The following is a 14,378-nucleotide window of genomic DNA, read 5'->3' on the forward strand; positions in this document are numbered from 1 at the left end:
CAACATGCACTCGTCTGTACTTTTGTTGGTAATATTATGTGATCGCTTTAAAAGTGTATCCCTAAAATAGCCCATGATTTAGGCTTAAAGCAAAGGAACCCACTGAAAGTTTTCTCCAGCTCTTGGCTGTGGCGTGTAATGAATGACCTCGAATTCTGCACTGCGGTATTTTAATAAGATTTCTCTTCTATCAGCTTTGTTTTTCCAACCATGGTAACTCACGGCAGGTTTTTCAGGTTCCTCTGCAGCGGTCTAATTGCAAACAGGGTACAACAGCACTGGCAGGTTTTGACATGTCACTAAATGACACAGACCGGACCAGAGTCACTTTTCTGACTAACGTGAGGTAATACCCGAGAAGCAGCTGGCCGTGGGTGAATATTCCTCCCTTTCCCACGTTGGAAAGAGATGGCCTGATGGAAGGATAAATGGACGTGACCACTGCCTCCTCTCCTATTCTGGTCACTGCTGTCCCAGCTCAGGCTGCATGGATGTGTGTGTGGCGGTGGGGGGGGGGGGGGGTCCTCTGGACACGGTGGTAGACAATTGTCCCTTCTCTCCTTCGTGATCTCTGTGAAGTGACAAAGTCATTGATTTTTCTCTCCTGCCAAATGTCTCAAAGGAGCAGGTTGATGTATAGCTTCTCCCACGGAAGAGATCCGTAAAGAATAAAGGCAGCTTGCATCAGACCTCCACTGAGTTTCCTTTGTTTCTACCTCAGACTTGTTCCTTTTGGGATCTAAAAACTGTCCCACCTGAGTTTTCACATTCTTATCCAATTGCAGGAGTGCAAACATTCTTATTTACTAATTCATCCATTATTTCATTTGTGTACTGGCACCGGCTGAATTGTGTCCTCCCAAATTCATTCATCGACACCCTAACCCCCAGCATCCCAGAACCTGCCTGTATTTGGATAGAAAGTCTTTAAAGAGATAATTAAGGTAACATGATGCCACGAGGGTGGCCCTAATTCATCTGACTGGAGTCCTCATACCAAGAGGAGATCAGGACACACACACATGCACATACAGAAGACATGTGAGGACACAAGAAAGGACACCTTCATCTTCGACTTCCAGTCTCCAGGATACGGGACGGTAATGTGTGTTGTTTAAGGCACCCAGTCTGTGGTATTCATTACAGCAGCCTGAGGAGACTAACACAGCACCTGAGTTGTACCAGGCACTGCTAGAAATGATGGGGATACACTGGTGAATAAAGTAACAGAAAGTCCCCTCGCCCTTCCGCCATGTTGAGGAAGCCGCCATCGGTGAATGGGGAGCCGCCATCTGTGAACAGGGAAGTGGCTGTCACCACCCATGGCGTCTGCCCACACTTGATCTTGGCTTCCAGCATCCAGAGCTAAGAGATGACTGTCTACTGGGGCATAGACCCCTGGTCTGTGGAATTTGAAAGAGCAGCCCGGGCCGTTGAAGGCACCCTCCCGATGGATTTCTTTCAATTCACAACAGTCACAAGGGAGATCTTGAAAATGAAGTCACGGGGGCACCTGGGTGGCTCAGTTGGTTAAGCGTCCGACTTCGTCTCAGGTCATGATCTCACGGTCCGTGGGTTCGAGCCCCGCGTCGGGCTCTGTGCTGACAGCTCAGAGCCTGGAGCCCATTTCAGATTCTGTGTCTCCCTCTCTCTCTGCCCCTCCCCTGTTCATACTCTGTCTCTCTCTGTCTCAAAAATAAATAAATGTTAAAAAAAAAAAATTAAAAAAAAAAAAAAAAAGAAAGAAAATGAAGTCACGGTCCCTTCGGATGAGGAACTTCTCTGCTTCCCAGCAGTAACCACGTCCTAAAGGGTGATAATCATGCAGGTGTCTGGGAAGGTGGCAGGGTCCATTGAGTTAGTGCTTTGATGACACCGTAATTTCTCTGTGCCTCCTGCTCATACTGTGGAAAACAACAGTGGTTCTCAACCTCGGCTGGAATCATCTAGGCCTCGCCCCCAGTGACCCTGATCTTTTGGTCTGGGGACAGGCTCAGGCATTAAGGAATTCTTTTTTTTTTTTTAATTTATTTTTATTATTAATTTACATCCAAGTTAGTTAGCGTATAGTGCTAGAATGATTTTAGGAGTAGATTCTGGTGATTCACCCCCTACGTATAACACCCAGTGCTCATCCCAACATGTGTCTTCCTTAATGCCCCTTCCCCATTTAGCCCATCCCCCTACCCACCTCCCCTCCAGCAACTCTCTGTTCTCTATATTTAAGAGTCTCTTATATTTTGTCCCCCTCCTTGTTTTTGTATTATTTTTTCTTCCCTTCCCTTATGTTCATCTGTTTTGTATCTTAAATTCCTTATATGAGTGAAGTCATATGATACCTGTCTTTCTCTGACTGACTTATTTCACATAGCATAATACCTTCTAGTTCCGTCCACACTGCTGCAAATGGCAAGATTTCACTCTTTGTTTTTTAATGTTTTATTTTATTTTTGAAAGAGAGAGAGACAGAGTGCAAGCAGAGGGGTGGGCAGAGAGAGAGGGAGACACAGAATCTGAAGCAGGCTCCAAGCTCTGAGCTGTCAGCACGGAGCCCGATGCAGGGCTCAAACTCATGAACTGTGAGATCATGACCTGAGCCAAAGTCGGATGCTTAACCGACTCAGCCACCCACGTGCCCCAAGATTTCATTCTTTTTGATTGCTGAGTAATATTCCATTGTATATATATACCACATCTTTATCCATTCATCCACCGATGGACATTTGGGGTCTTTCCATACTTTGGTTATTGTCGATGGTGCTGCTATAAACATGGGGGTGCATGTGCCCCTTCGAAACAGCACACCTGTATCCCTTGGATAAAGTCCTAGTAGTGTAATTGCTAGATCGTAGGGCAGTTCTATTTTTAACTTTTTGAGGAACCTCAGGGCATCAGGGAATTCTAACATGCAGCCATGATGGGGAACTGTGCTCTGGAGGACCCTTACAAGCATTTCCACGTTGAGCAGACAGTAGAGGATGCTCTGTCCATCTCCTCAAATACCTGTGCTTTGGTGAGTGTCGGGCTGATGACTGTCTTGGGTGGAAATCCAGTCCAATCCAACAAATATGGCCGAGGCTGTGCTAATGCACAGGCGGTGAAAACCTTACAGGCTGTGACCCAGAGCTCAAGGCATTTGCAGTTTGTTTCTTGCAGGGTGAAGAGGGTGATAAAGCGTGTGCGTGAGCACTCAACAGCTGGATTGTGTCTCCAGAAGGAGACGGGGGCTTTGGGGGTCAGCATCACCTGCTCTGCATCACCAGGCTCACCCCAGTGGCATCCATTCCGTGCAGTTGCTGCAATCCTCCCCCACGTTACACGTTGGTAAACTAATGCCTGGCAAGTGTCCCAGGGTCACATGGCCCATGATGTCAGAGCTGCACTTGACCTTGGATCTGAGTTGCCTCAAAGCCTGACTTTTCCAATGGAAGACACTGATAAGTCCAGGGGGCTCTAGAGGAAAGAAAGAACAAAATCACGTGTGCAAATAATTTGCCTGTTTTCTTGGGCTTATTTCCTCCCAGTAGCTCGCCCGCTGGTCTTGAAAATACCCCTCTACGGCTAAGACCCAACAGGCTGGAGGCCTGCAGCTCCCTTGGAGTTGGTCTTCAGTAGATTGATGATGTCGTGTAATGGATTATCGATATGCACTCTTGTTACTATGCTCAGTCATCGATGTGGTCTATATATCAACATGTCTTAGATGCTCACAGCACAAGCTCCCCCACATTTGTAAACTTGGCACAAATTGGAATATCAGGGGTACCTTGATGGCTCATCCGGTTAAGTGTCTGACTCTTGTTTTCTGCTCAGGTCATGATCTCACGGTTCATGGGATTGAGCCCCGCTGGGCGTGGAGCCCTCTTGGGATCCTCTCTCTCCCTCTCTCTCTCTGCTTCGACTCTCTCTCTCTCCCCCTCGAAATAAATAAATAAACTTAAAAACAAAATTGAAGTATCAGTCAGAGGTCCCACTGGAATCCCATTCAGATCATTCAACTGAGAGATCTGAACGGAAAGGTTGTCCACACACATATGGGCAGAGTGACAGGAACCAAACAGGACACTGAGGCCCCTAGAGCCCAGCAATAGCAGGAAAGGAAAATGTTACTGGCACTCAGTGGGGAACGGGGGCCAGAGAAGGAGCCACCTGGCAGGGGCTGAAAACCCGACAAGGGACACCACATCCTCCTGTGTCCAGGCTCTTGTTGCACAACCCCCACAGGAAGCCGGACGGCGAGGGAGCTGGCCCACACTGTCCTCAGGGTCCGCCTGTTCGGACAAGGATGAGGACAGCAGTCGTGGAGAATGAGTGAGGAGCAGGGGTGGGGCAAATGGGAAAAACCAACACAACCCATTCCCAGGACAGTCAACTGGCAAAGCCAAAGGCAACGGAGAGGGAACCAGTCAATCCTGAGTTCATGCTGCAGTCCCCTGACTGTACGTAACTTCCTACTGGAATGTGAGCCCCAGGGGGATCAGCTTCTATATCTCTGTCTTCTCCAATACCTGCACACCTTAGGTGTTTAGTTCATTAGTTAGTTAATTAAAGCTGTGTCATATCTTTTAGTGGAAAACCATCCGTCAGATGTTCTGTGGAGCTTTCCTGAGGAAACAACCAGTTGGTTGAAGGACTAGGTGACTCAGAGGCTCGTGATTGAACTCAGAGCGGAGGTTTGTCCACGCTTCTTCCTCCCGTGGAGTCGGGAGCTGTCAAGGATGAGCAAATCCGTAACGGCTGAGTCCGACTCTTGGTCTCGACTCAGGTCATGATCTCACCATTCATGGGTTCGAGCCCCATGTCAGGCTAAGCATGCAGCCTGCTTGGGATTCTCTCTCTCATGTTCTCTCTGCACCTCCCACCCCTTCTCAAAAAATCATTTTTTTTTTTTAAAAAGAAGCATGATGGGGTATGTGATACCACAATGTTGCCTCTTCTCTAAACTGGTGTACTCATCAGCTTCTATCTCCTGGTCCCCCAAATATTAAATCAGGATGCTTGCTAGGTCCTCAAACCTCCTACACCCATAAGACCTGTTGTTGAAATACCTATTTAGAGTTTGAGAGTCATTTGATTTCAAGAAATATTTTTCAAGACCAGCCAATCCGTATCACAAATATCTGTTGGCTTTAACCTTTAGGCTCCGTCACGACGTTTCAGATGCTTATACCTCCCTTATGTACCAAGCCTATGGAATATTATTTTATGAAATAGTTAACATAAGCAGGACCGTAGAACTCACGTACTCCTTTGATTGCCGTCCTCTGCCTCCATCCCAACCGCGGCCTTGTTCTACCTAACAGAGTGTAAGCTATGGGAGGACAGGATCTGTGACCCCGTGTTGGATGACGTGTCCCAAAGAGCTGGAACAGCACCTGACCCACCACAGGTGAGCAGTGGATCCTTCCTGCTCCAATGGAAGGATCCCAGTGCTTACTCCGTGTGAGACATCGTGCCCCGGGCAGCGGGTATCACAGTGAGAGACACACGGCCTGCCCTTTACCGTGCTTACAGCCTGGTGTAGGGGGCAGAGCCAGGGTTGGATGCTGGACGAGAGAGGGTGAAAGAGGGAAGTCAGAAGAGGAAGGAGGAAAAGAAGGCTATTTAGGCGTTAGGTGATGCTTTGGAGCCCCCGGCGTGTGCATTGCTCACTGGCTGTTGCTTAGGGCCAGTTCCCGGGGCCTGTGGTCACTGCACTGGCAGTAAAGCCCGTAGCAACCTTGGCTGCCTGTCTCTGCAGCACCGGAATGCCCCGTCTCGTACACATCTGTGTTTCTGCTGGCGCTGTTCCCTCCATCCCAACTGTCTCTCCTCCCCGGCCTCCTGTGTATCCAACAAACGCCTCATTGCTCTTCAGACCCCACCCAGCCACCCTTCCTGCCGTTAGAGTCCCCGTGGTCCTTGCTCACATCAGACCTTTCCTGTGCCACAGACGAGGATAATAATCGCAGCTCACGTGTCCCGAAGACTTACCCTGGTCCGGGCACCGTCTTCCTTCATTTCTAACTAACCCCCTTGGGGCGTAGAAAGTGAAGCACAGAGAAGCCCCCACTCCAGCTCAGCGCACAGCACTGCCTGCATCATCTCTCAAGTGTCTCTCACCTGCCGAAGTCGGGAAGAAGGACCCTGTGCCAATTTCGCTGTATCTTCAGACCCCAGTGAAGTGCTGGGCACTTAGTAGATGCCTAATAAATACTTGTTCAACAGTTGACGATTCTTCTCTGGGACTCCTAGATATCTCTCCCACCTCCAGGCTGCCTGTTAAATTATTTTTACGACAAGATTCTCTCAGGTTTTTGCATCTGAAAGGACACACGAGTAGAAAATTTAACACGTAGTCTAAAAGGAATGGTAGAATTTTATTTCATTATTTTATTGTATTTTATTTTATTATTTTTATTTGTTTTTTAAAAGTTGATTTATTTTGAGAGAGAGAAAGAATGAGCAGGGGAGGAACAGAAAGAGAGAGGGAGAGAGAGAATCCCAAGCAGGCTTCGTGCTATCAGCACGGAGCCCAGTGGGGGGGCTCCATCCCATGAACTGTGACATCATGACCAGGAGTGCTGGAATCTTCGGTGGGAGCTGACCCTGGAGAACCTTCCAGAATCTGTCAGTGTACATGGTCGGGTTGTTTCCTCGAAGAGGCCGCTGTGGAGGAGTAGGAACCGCCATGTCACTGTGTGGCCCCCACACGGCATTTGGGACCCATCTGCCCGAGGGGATGGCGTCCAGCTCACATTACAGTGACTGCGGAAGCTGGGGGCTGAGCGATTCCACGTCTGGGACGAGAGAGGGTTCGGATGAGAAGTCTGGTGAAAATCTGGCCATCGATCGAGGGTGAGGGGCCTTTGATCCTCACCCCCAGCACCAGAGGTGGTACACATGGAGCTCTGGCTTCCATTAACAGTTAAAACAGTGAAAGCAGCACAAGAATGCAAGTCCGCAGCCAGAGACCTGACTCTCGCAAGGTGTAGGTCTAGGTCCTTAACGCGCACAGACTCAGTGAGTCCTCCCCACAGCCCCCCACAGGCCATCTCCTTAACCCCATTTCACAGCTGGAGAAATTGAGGAGCAGACAGACGAGGTAACTTGTTCAAGGTCACACAGCTGGTAGCAGAGATAAGGAAGTAAAGAGACACTGCACAAAAACACACACCACACACACACACACACACACACACACACATAGGTAAAAGGACAAAGGTAAGGGCATGAGATTAAAACGTACACGTCATCTTGAAACAGAAAATAGAATAAAATATTTTAGGCACGCATGCTTTTCAGAACTGGAGAACTTGGAAGCGTAAATAGGACAGGGCGATGAGCCTGTGTTTAGTTAAAAGTTTGATACTTTGACAGAGAACAGACTGACGGTGACCAGGGGGTTGGGGGCTGATGGACACAATGGGAGAAGGAGAGTGGCAGACACAGGCTTCCGGTTATGGAAGGAATTCGTCACAGGAATCGAAGGTACAGCACGGGGAACATAGTCGATGATACTGTCACAGTCGCGTGGGGACCGACTGCAGCTGCTCTTGCCATGAGCCCAGCACATACGCTGCTGAATCACCGTGTCGTCCGCCTGAAACTAATGTTAACTGTATGTCAACTACACTTCAGTTGAAAATTTACTGGATATTTTGGTCATCATGTATGTATCTGTATTAGTTCGGACTTTCTTATTTATTTTCGAGAGAGAAAGCAAAGCGGGGGAGGGGCAGAGGGAGAGAGAGAGAGAGTCTCAAGCAGGTTCCATGTTCAGTGTGGAGCCCAACTCGGGGCTCGCTTGCATGACCCTGGGATCATGACCTGAGCCGAAATCAAGGGACATATGCTCAACCAACTGAGCCACCTGGGTGTCCCCAATTATGATTTCTTTTTTAAATTGTATTAAAATATTTATTTGAGTTACTCGGTTTCTTAAATGTTAACACTTGGAGGAAATAATAGTCCCAGTGTGACCACACACACACACCGGTGGAACATTTCAGACCACGGAGCGTTCAAGAGAACCTCCCAGTGTGGTGATGGTTGTTGTGGAGCAGAGTCCCTGGCTATGGGAGGAAAAGCCTGAAGGAGGAAGACCGAATCCTAAAGGACAATGCTGGGCTGGCAAAGCCACACCCCTCGGACCCCTGTCTCAACTTCCTACGAGTGTAATAATATATGTTTTTTTCTTCAGAACTAGAAGTGAAAGAAACAATAGTCTCTAAGTGAAGATGAAAATCTTCTTGGGCCAGAAATTCAACAAACCATTTGGCTCAAATTTAAAGGAAGAATTTAAAATCATAGTTCAATGTTTATTTATTTTTGAGAGAGACAGAGTGAGAGCAGGGGAGGGGCAGAGACAGAGGGAGACACAGAACCCAAAGCAGGCTCCAGGCTCTGAGCTGTCAGCACACAGCCCGAAGCGGGGCTCAAACCCATGATGCATGAGATCATAAAACTATCATAGTTTAAAAAACTGAGATTTAGGATTAAGAATATCCCAGTGGTGGGGCGCCCAAGTGGCTCAGTCAGTTGAGCAACTGACTCTTGGTTTTGGTGCAGATCATGATCTCACAGTTTGTGAGTTCAAGCCCCACATCAGGCTCTGCACGGATAACGCAGAGCCTGCTTGGGATTCTCTCTCTCTCTCTCTCTCTCTCTCTCTCTCTCTCTCTCTCCCCCCCTCTCTCTCTCAAAATAAATAAATAAACTTAAAAAAAAAAAAAAGGAATATCCCAGCGGGCCACCAGCCCTTAACCAAAAACCTTCCTGTTTTTTTCTTACAAGCTGATCTTTAATACTTAATGAGGAAAAATTTCAATTTGATCAACTAAAATTTGTAGAAGAGAAGACGTGTCTCACCTTATTATACATGACTGTGTGCGTGCTTGGTGCACCTCAAATAACATTTTACTATTTACCCGAATGACAAATTCCTAAATAATTACAAACTAAATATGTCAAGAACTTAAATTTTGCTCCCCCTTAAATTTTGACTTAAAATTACAATTGTTTTGTTTGTCCTTTTCATTTTATTTACAAATTAAAGTAATGCATCTTATTAAACAAAATTTGTATGACACAAAAAGATTGTTCTTTATATATATATTTTTTTTCCTGTTTTGCGGTTGGTTAACAAAGACTGTCACCATAATAGCAGATGGTGTGCTTGCTTACCTACAAAAGGAAGGGCTCAATTAACTTATTCCCAACGTTCCAGAGATTGCTAAAAACATTGCCATCCGAATTAAAGTCACTGTGCTACCTTGTCTGCAGGTGACAAATACTGAGACTCACCTCTCTCATGTACAAAATAAAACTGTCCCTAGATCATCTCCACTTGTCTCTCCCTCTCCCTGACTCTACAAAGCAAGAATCTGCCTGTTCCAGGTGGTGTGAGACCCTTACCTGCGGAAGGTGGCTCATCTCAAGGTGAGAGATCTGTGCTGTGGGGAAGAAGGGCCGGCATCTCTGAAGTGTCCTGCTGACTTGAGGGTCCAGCCGTGTTCCAGAGGACCCTCAGCACCCACACCTCCACCTGTGCAAATGGCAAATGACTGCAACTGTGTCTTCTCAATAGCTTGGGAGGAAAATGAAGAAGTACTCTGACTTTTTAAAAAGGAGATGTGTATACAGGGGTGTCTGGGGGGCTCAGTTGGTTGAGCATCCTACTTCGGCTCAGGTCATGATCTCACAGTCAGTGGGTTTGAGCCCCGCGTCAGGCTCTGTGCTGATGGCTCAGAGCCTGGAGCCTGCTTCCAATTCTGTGTCTCCCTCTCTCTCTGCCCCTCCCTCCCCCAAAAATAAAATAAACGTTTTTTTAAAAGTTTTTTTTAGATAAATAAACTTAAAAAAATTTTTTTGAAACGGGTGCCTGGGTGGCTCAGTTAGTTAAGTGTCCAATTTTGTCTCAGGTCATGATCTCGTGGTTTGTGGGTTTGAGCCCCGCATCGGGCTCTGTGCTGATGGCTCAGAGCCTGGAGCCTGCTTTGGATTCTGTGTCTCCTTCTCTCTCTGCCCCTCCCCGTCTTGCATTCTGTCTCTCTCTCTCTCTGTCTCAAAAATAAATAAACATTAAAAAAATTAAAAAAAAAAAAAAGAAACGCTCAGGGTTTGGAGTGACAGCACATTTTTGTTTGTAACTGATGCACCAATAAAAAGGGAGCTTCTGGGTGTCTTGACATTTGTAAGTTGGGTGTATATAAAAATCCAAGTAAATTTTTCCAGCTTATTTACAAATAATTCATTAAGCTCCCCATGACATTATATTACTTTATAATCTAATTTAACTTGAAACGTTTTGCACTCAGGGTAGAGGAAGAGAGAAGCTTTAATTTACAGGAATTCTTTTTTTTTTCCCCTTGTAAGAATGACGCAAAAATTAAAGTTTTAATGGAAAAACTTCATTTTACAGATGTACTAGTAAAATGTCACATTCATATTAATATCGCGATTTCACCCTCTGACGCTGTAAAAAAAAAAAAAGAAAGAAATCCATCATTTTGTTTACCTTTTCATTTGCAACTTTGCCTTGATGTCTATACGTAGACTCAATGCTAACCTCCCCCATAAATACAAGCCTGGTGCGGACGAGGCTCAATCTTCGAAGAGCTGTCCAGTAGTGCTCCATTAAGATGTAAGATGTGTTTGTATGCAGACTTTGGTTTATACCTTTGAGTCACTAAGACATTCAGCGACTTAATGAGCAACAAGCTAGTTAAGAAAGTAAGCTGTTGGAAGAGGGCTGAATAAACATATTAAGCAATGTGACAGAAAAGCAGAATATGGAAATTCCTAAGCCATAAGACACTGAATTTGAATTTCACGTGGGAAGAACTCTGCCAGGGAGGTTGTGTGCGTGTGTGTGCGCGCGTGTGTGTGTTTTAAACCCAGTATGTCGTTTTAATTAAATTACAACTCTGAATGAGACATAAATCAACCAGGCCCGTTTGGGTTTCATTTTTAGCACAAAGATCCTATCGTCTTCAGCATTTCATTCAGAGCTAATTAAATATGGATTTATGGCTCTTGGTACCTTGAAACAGAGGAGGGTTTCCAGCACTTGCCGAGCCGTTGGGAAGGGAGCTATTTTGAGGACAGTAGGCGCATGTCAGACATTTTCCACAGCACTCTGCTTCGAAAAGCTAAATGTATTTTCTGGGTGTGTAAACAAGCTTCATGAAACTCTCATTGTTTCCGTCCCTGGTAACAGTCTAAATGCACCACAAACTGAGCGACTCTGTTTGCCACCAACACGATTTCAACACAATGCTTTCACTCTCACTTCCAGAACCTTCCTCCTTGGCATTCCTGAACACCAGCAGAGCCAGTGTGCACACGATTTCCTTATTCAGGCCGTCTCCACCCCCCAGCACACGCACCTCCCCGCCCCCCCCCCCATCCCCAGCAAAAATTTGCTGTTGAGTATTTTCAATTCTGGTTGTAGGTTAGTAAATATATTTTAGCCGAGTGTACTGAATGCCTTGAAAACCCAAATGCCTGCTTAGTCTGCTAATGACCGTCATGTTTTCTCTGGAGGCGCACTGCTGCATTTAGCTCACTCACCGTCGGCACTTTGGGGCTGGGCGGAAGCAATATACCAAATAGCAGCACAGGAAAAACGCCCTCCTGGAACTCAGGGTCCAGGGACACAAGAAGAGAAACACTGTGTTCAGTACCTAATGGAAATGGAGGGCAGCAAACCATTTTTTTAAAAGGGTGTTTGCTTGTGTCTTGGGAGGGAAATGACGGATTTGGGACGTCGAGAGGGGACGGTCTGTGTAGGACAGGCTTCCTGGCTTCCTGGTGTCGCGTTAGTTTCTGGGAGACAGCAGGATGCCTGGAAGCAAAATGCTTTCAAATTAAAAAAAAAAAAAAAAAAACAAAAAAACAAAAAAAAAACGGCTAAGAACATAATCCAAACAGATTTGAACAGGGAAGAGACTCTTGGTGGAAAAGCCATTGGGTTGGGAGCAAATTGCAAAGTGGGACACATGACACGGTGTGGAGAGCACTGAGGACGAAGGATGACGCTCTGGGAGTAAATCTGGGCTTTTCTCAGGGAAGAACCATCTGGGATGGAACCCTGTTTGGGACAGTTGGTGGCAGTTACTGGTGAGCCACTGTAGGCCAAGGTCAGGTTGTTTTGAAACTCGATTCTAAGATGCGAGATTACCAAAATGCGTGTGTCAGCTGTACTGCAGTCTTTGACTTCACACACACACACACACACAAAACACACACACACAATCAATCTAAAAATAATTTTGTTGTTGTTGTTTAGTTAAAAAAAAAAAAAAGGTTAAAATTTGCTTTTGAAACTCATCATCTACCTTGTACCAGAAACAAAAATCTAATCCTGCCGTTAAGGGTCTGCTGTTATTTCCCTTTCTGGGGCTGGGGGTCAGGGAACCCCTGTCTGAGGCCTCACTGCCCAGAACAAAGCCTGTCGACGGGTGGGGTGCGGATCCCGGTGGTGGGGCGTCTGGCAGGGGCTGGCTCCCCAGGAAGATATAGCACGGTGCTCACACTGGCCCCCAGCTTCCAGCTCTCCCTGCATAAACACGAAATGCACACGATGGGTAAAGTGTGTGAGACATGGCCGTGGGCATGTGAGTTACTCTTCCTGTTCTCGGAGCTGAAATCAGTCACCCTGAGGAGACCTCGCTGTCACGTCTGAGTGGCGCGATGGCAAATGAGAAAACCCAGGGCCCTCATAGCACAGGGCCAGCGATACCTTCACATCAGAACTTGGGCCACATTTGGCCAACATCTGTTTTTCAAGGTGGTATCTCCAGCTGGGTGCAGGAAAGGTCTGTTTGGCTGGGTTTTTGTTGTTGTTGTTGTTTTTCCTTAGCGACAAAGCAATGTCTTACTCTGGGTTCACTGCTACAGAAAACCTGTATGTCTTTTTTTCTCAACAACTGAGGTTTTAGCATCCCTCCCTCCCCTGCTCTGCCCACATCATGCTCAGAGCCAGATTCTTCAAATGAGAGAAGGACGCTGGTCGACCCGGTAGAACCCAACCTTTCCAGAGAACCGGGGACGAGATAATGTTGGACGGTGGCGGTGTCACAGAATGGCCCCTGTGGGAGCCGGTTCTGTTCAAGATGGGGAACAACAGAATGCCTTTGAGGACGGAAGCAGGGGACCCTGGATTCCCGCTCCTCTGGACTCCGGTGGACAGGGCTGGCGAGCAGCCCTGAAGTATTAGCCTCGCTGCAGTCTGACCTGCCCCAGTCTCTGCAGAACTTTTTGGCTGTTTGCAACAGCATAATGAGTCACGCGTTTACAAGCGTTTTTTGAAAAGGGGAAACCCCTCCCTCCTTGAACTGGGACTCTCCTATGAAAAGAGACAATGTCAAAACACCCAACAACTCGTCCCTGTGCCCCTTGCATTTTTCCTGACCGATCCCATTTGGAGGAGCACTTTTAACTGTTAGAAGCCTAAAGTCCAATCCTGTTATAAATCCAAGAGCCAAATTCTCTTTTGGGCTTGCATAAAAAACAAAACGCATTTGGCATCTCGTGTGACCTAACAGGTCACAGGCCAAAGGAAACACAAATGCTTTGTGGATTTCCATGTGAAATGTGCTAACCTGAGCTAAAAAAAAAAAAAAAAAAAAAAAAAAAAAAAGAAGACAAACAACAAGCTTGACCTGTACCTTGTGATATGAGACCTGGAGAGGGAGGTCTCCTCCCCCTAAACTGTCCTGTTTCGCTGTAGGTTCCTGGGACGATCACTCTTCCACAACAGCATCTCCAATTTGGGTGTGAGTCTTCACCTCTCAGAACACCTGCAGCAGGTGGCCACTGACCGACTGACCGTGTCACCTGTCCTGTCCCCTCCCGGTGAAAACATCTTCAGGATTTCAGTGGTCGGAGGCTGCTTGGGCTGTCTCCTCAGACCCTAGATCATTCTCTGCATTCTCGTTCTTACATGTAACTGAGGTTGAGAGCATTCTCCCAAGAGGAAAAAAAAAAAAAAAAGCAAGATTCAGTCAGATGTGGCATGGGCTGTTTTTGGTTAGATGATTCAGCCCATTTTTGTGGATTTCCCAAGATGCTTTCTGCAACTCTTGAAAAATAGCTTGTGTGATCTTGTAACAAATTAAACAAAAGCCGAACCACCGAGTGCCTGCCCGTTTCAATAGAACAACCACAAAAACTCTGATTCATGGTGACCCGCTGTGGGGGAGGAGACACCGGGGGTCTCCAGTTAAATTGTAACATTCACAAACTCCAGGGCACCGCGTTCCTTTCGGGGGCTTAGAAGGATAGACGGGGGGCTTGGCGACATTTGTAATAGCCTTGAGGATGATCCCACGAAAATACTGGTAATGGTTGTACCAGGGTTTTATTTTCCCCCCACGTTCAGGTTTCATTGAGTT

At 46.7% G+C, this 14,378-nt stretch overlaps 1 long non-coding RNA gene across 1 annotated transcript; it reads right to left on the minus strand.

Annotated features, from left to right (window-relative positions):
* Nucleotides 1-6,560: 6,560 nt before the first annotated feature.
* Nucleotides 6,561-13,945, minus strand: LOC131483666 (uncharacterized). The gene is made up of 3 exons (XR_009247850.1): nt 13,653-13,945; nt 10,409-10,456; nt 6,561-7,138 (listed from the first exon to the last, which is right to left on the minus strand). It is a non-coding gene; the product is annotated as an uncharacterized LOC131483666 (long non-coding RNA).
* Between the last annotated feature and the right edge of the window lie 433 nt (nt 13,946-14,378).

This window comes from Neofelis nebulosa, chromosome 8, assembly GCF_028018385.1.
Source record: "Neofelis nebulosa isolate mNeoNeb1 chromosome 8, mNeoNeb1.pri, whole genome shotgun sequence".
Lineage (NCBI taxonomy): Eukaryota > Metazoa > Chordata > Mammalia > Carnivora > Felidae > Neofelis > Neofelis nebulosa.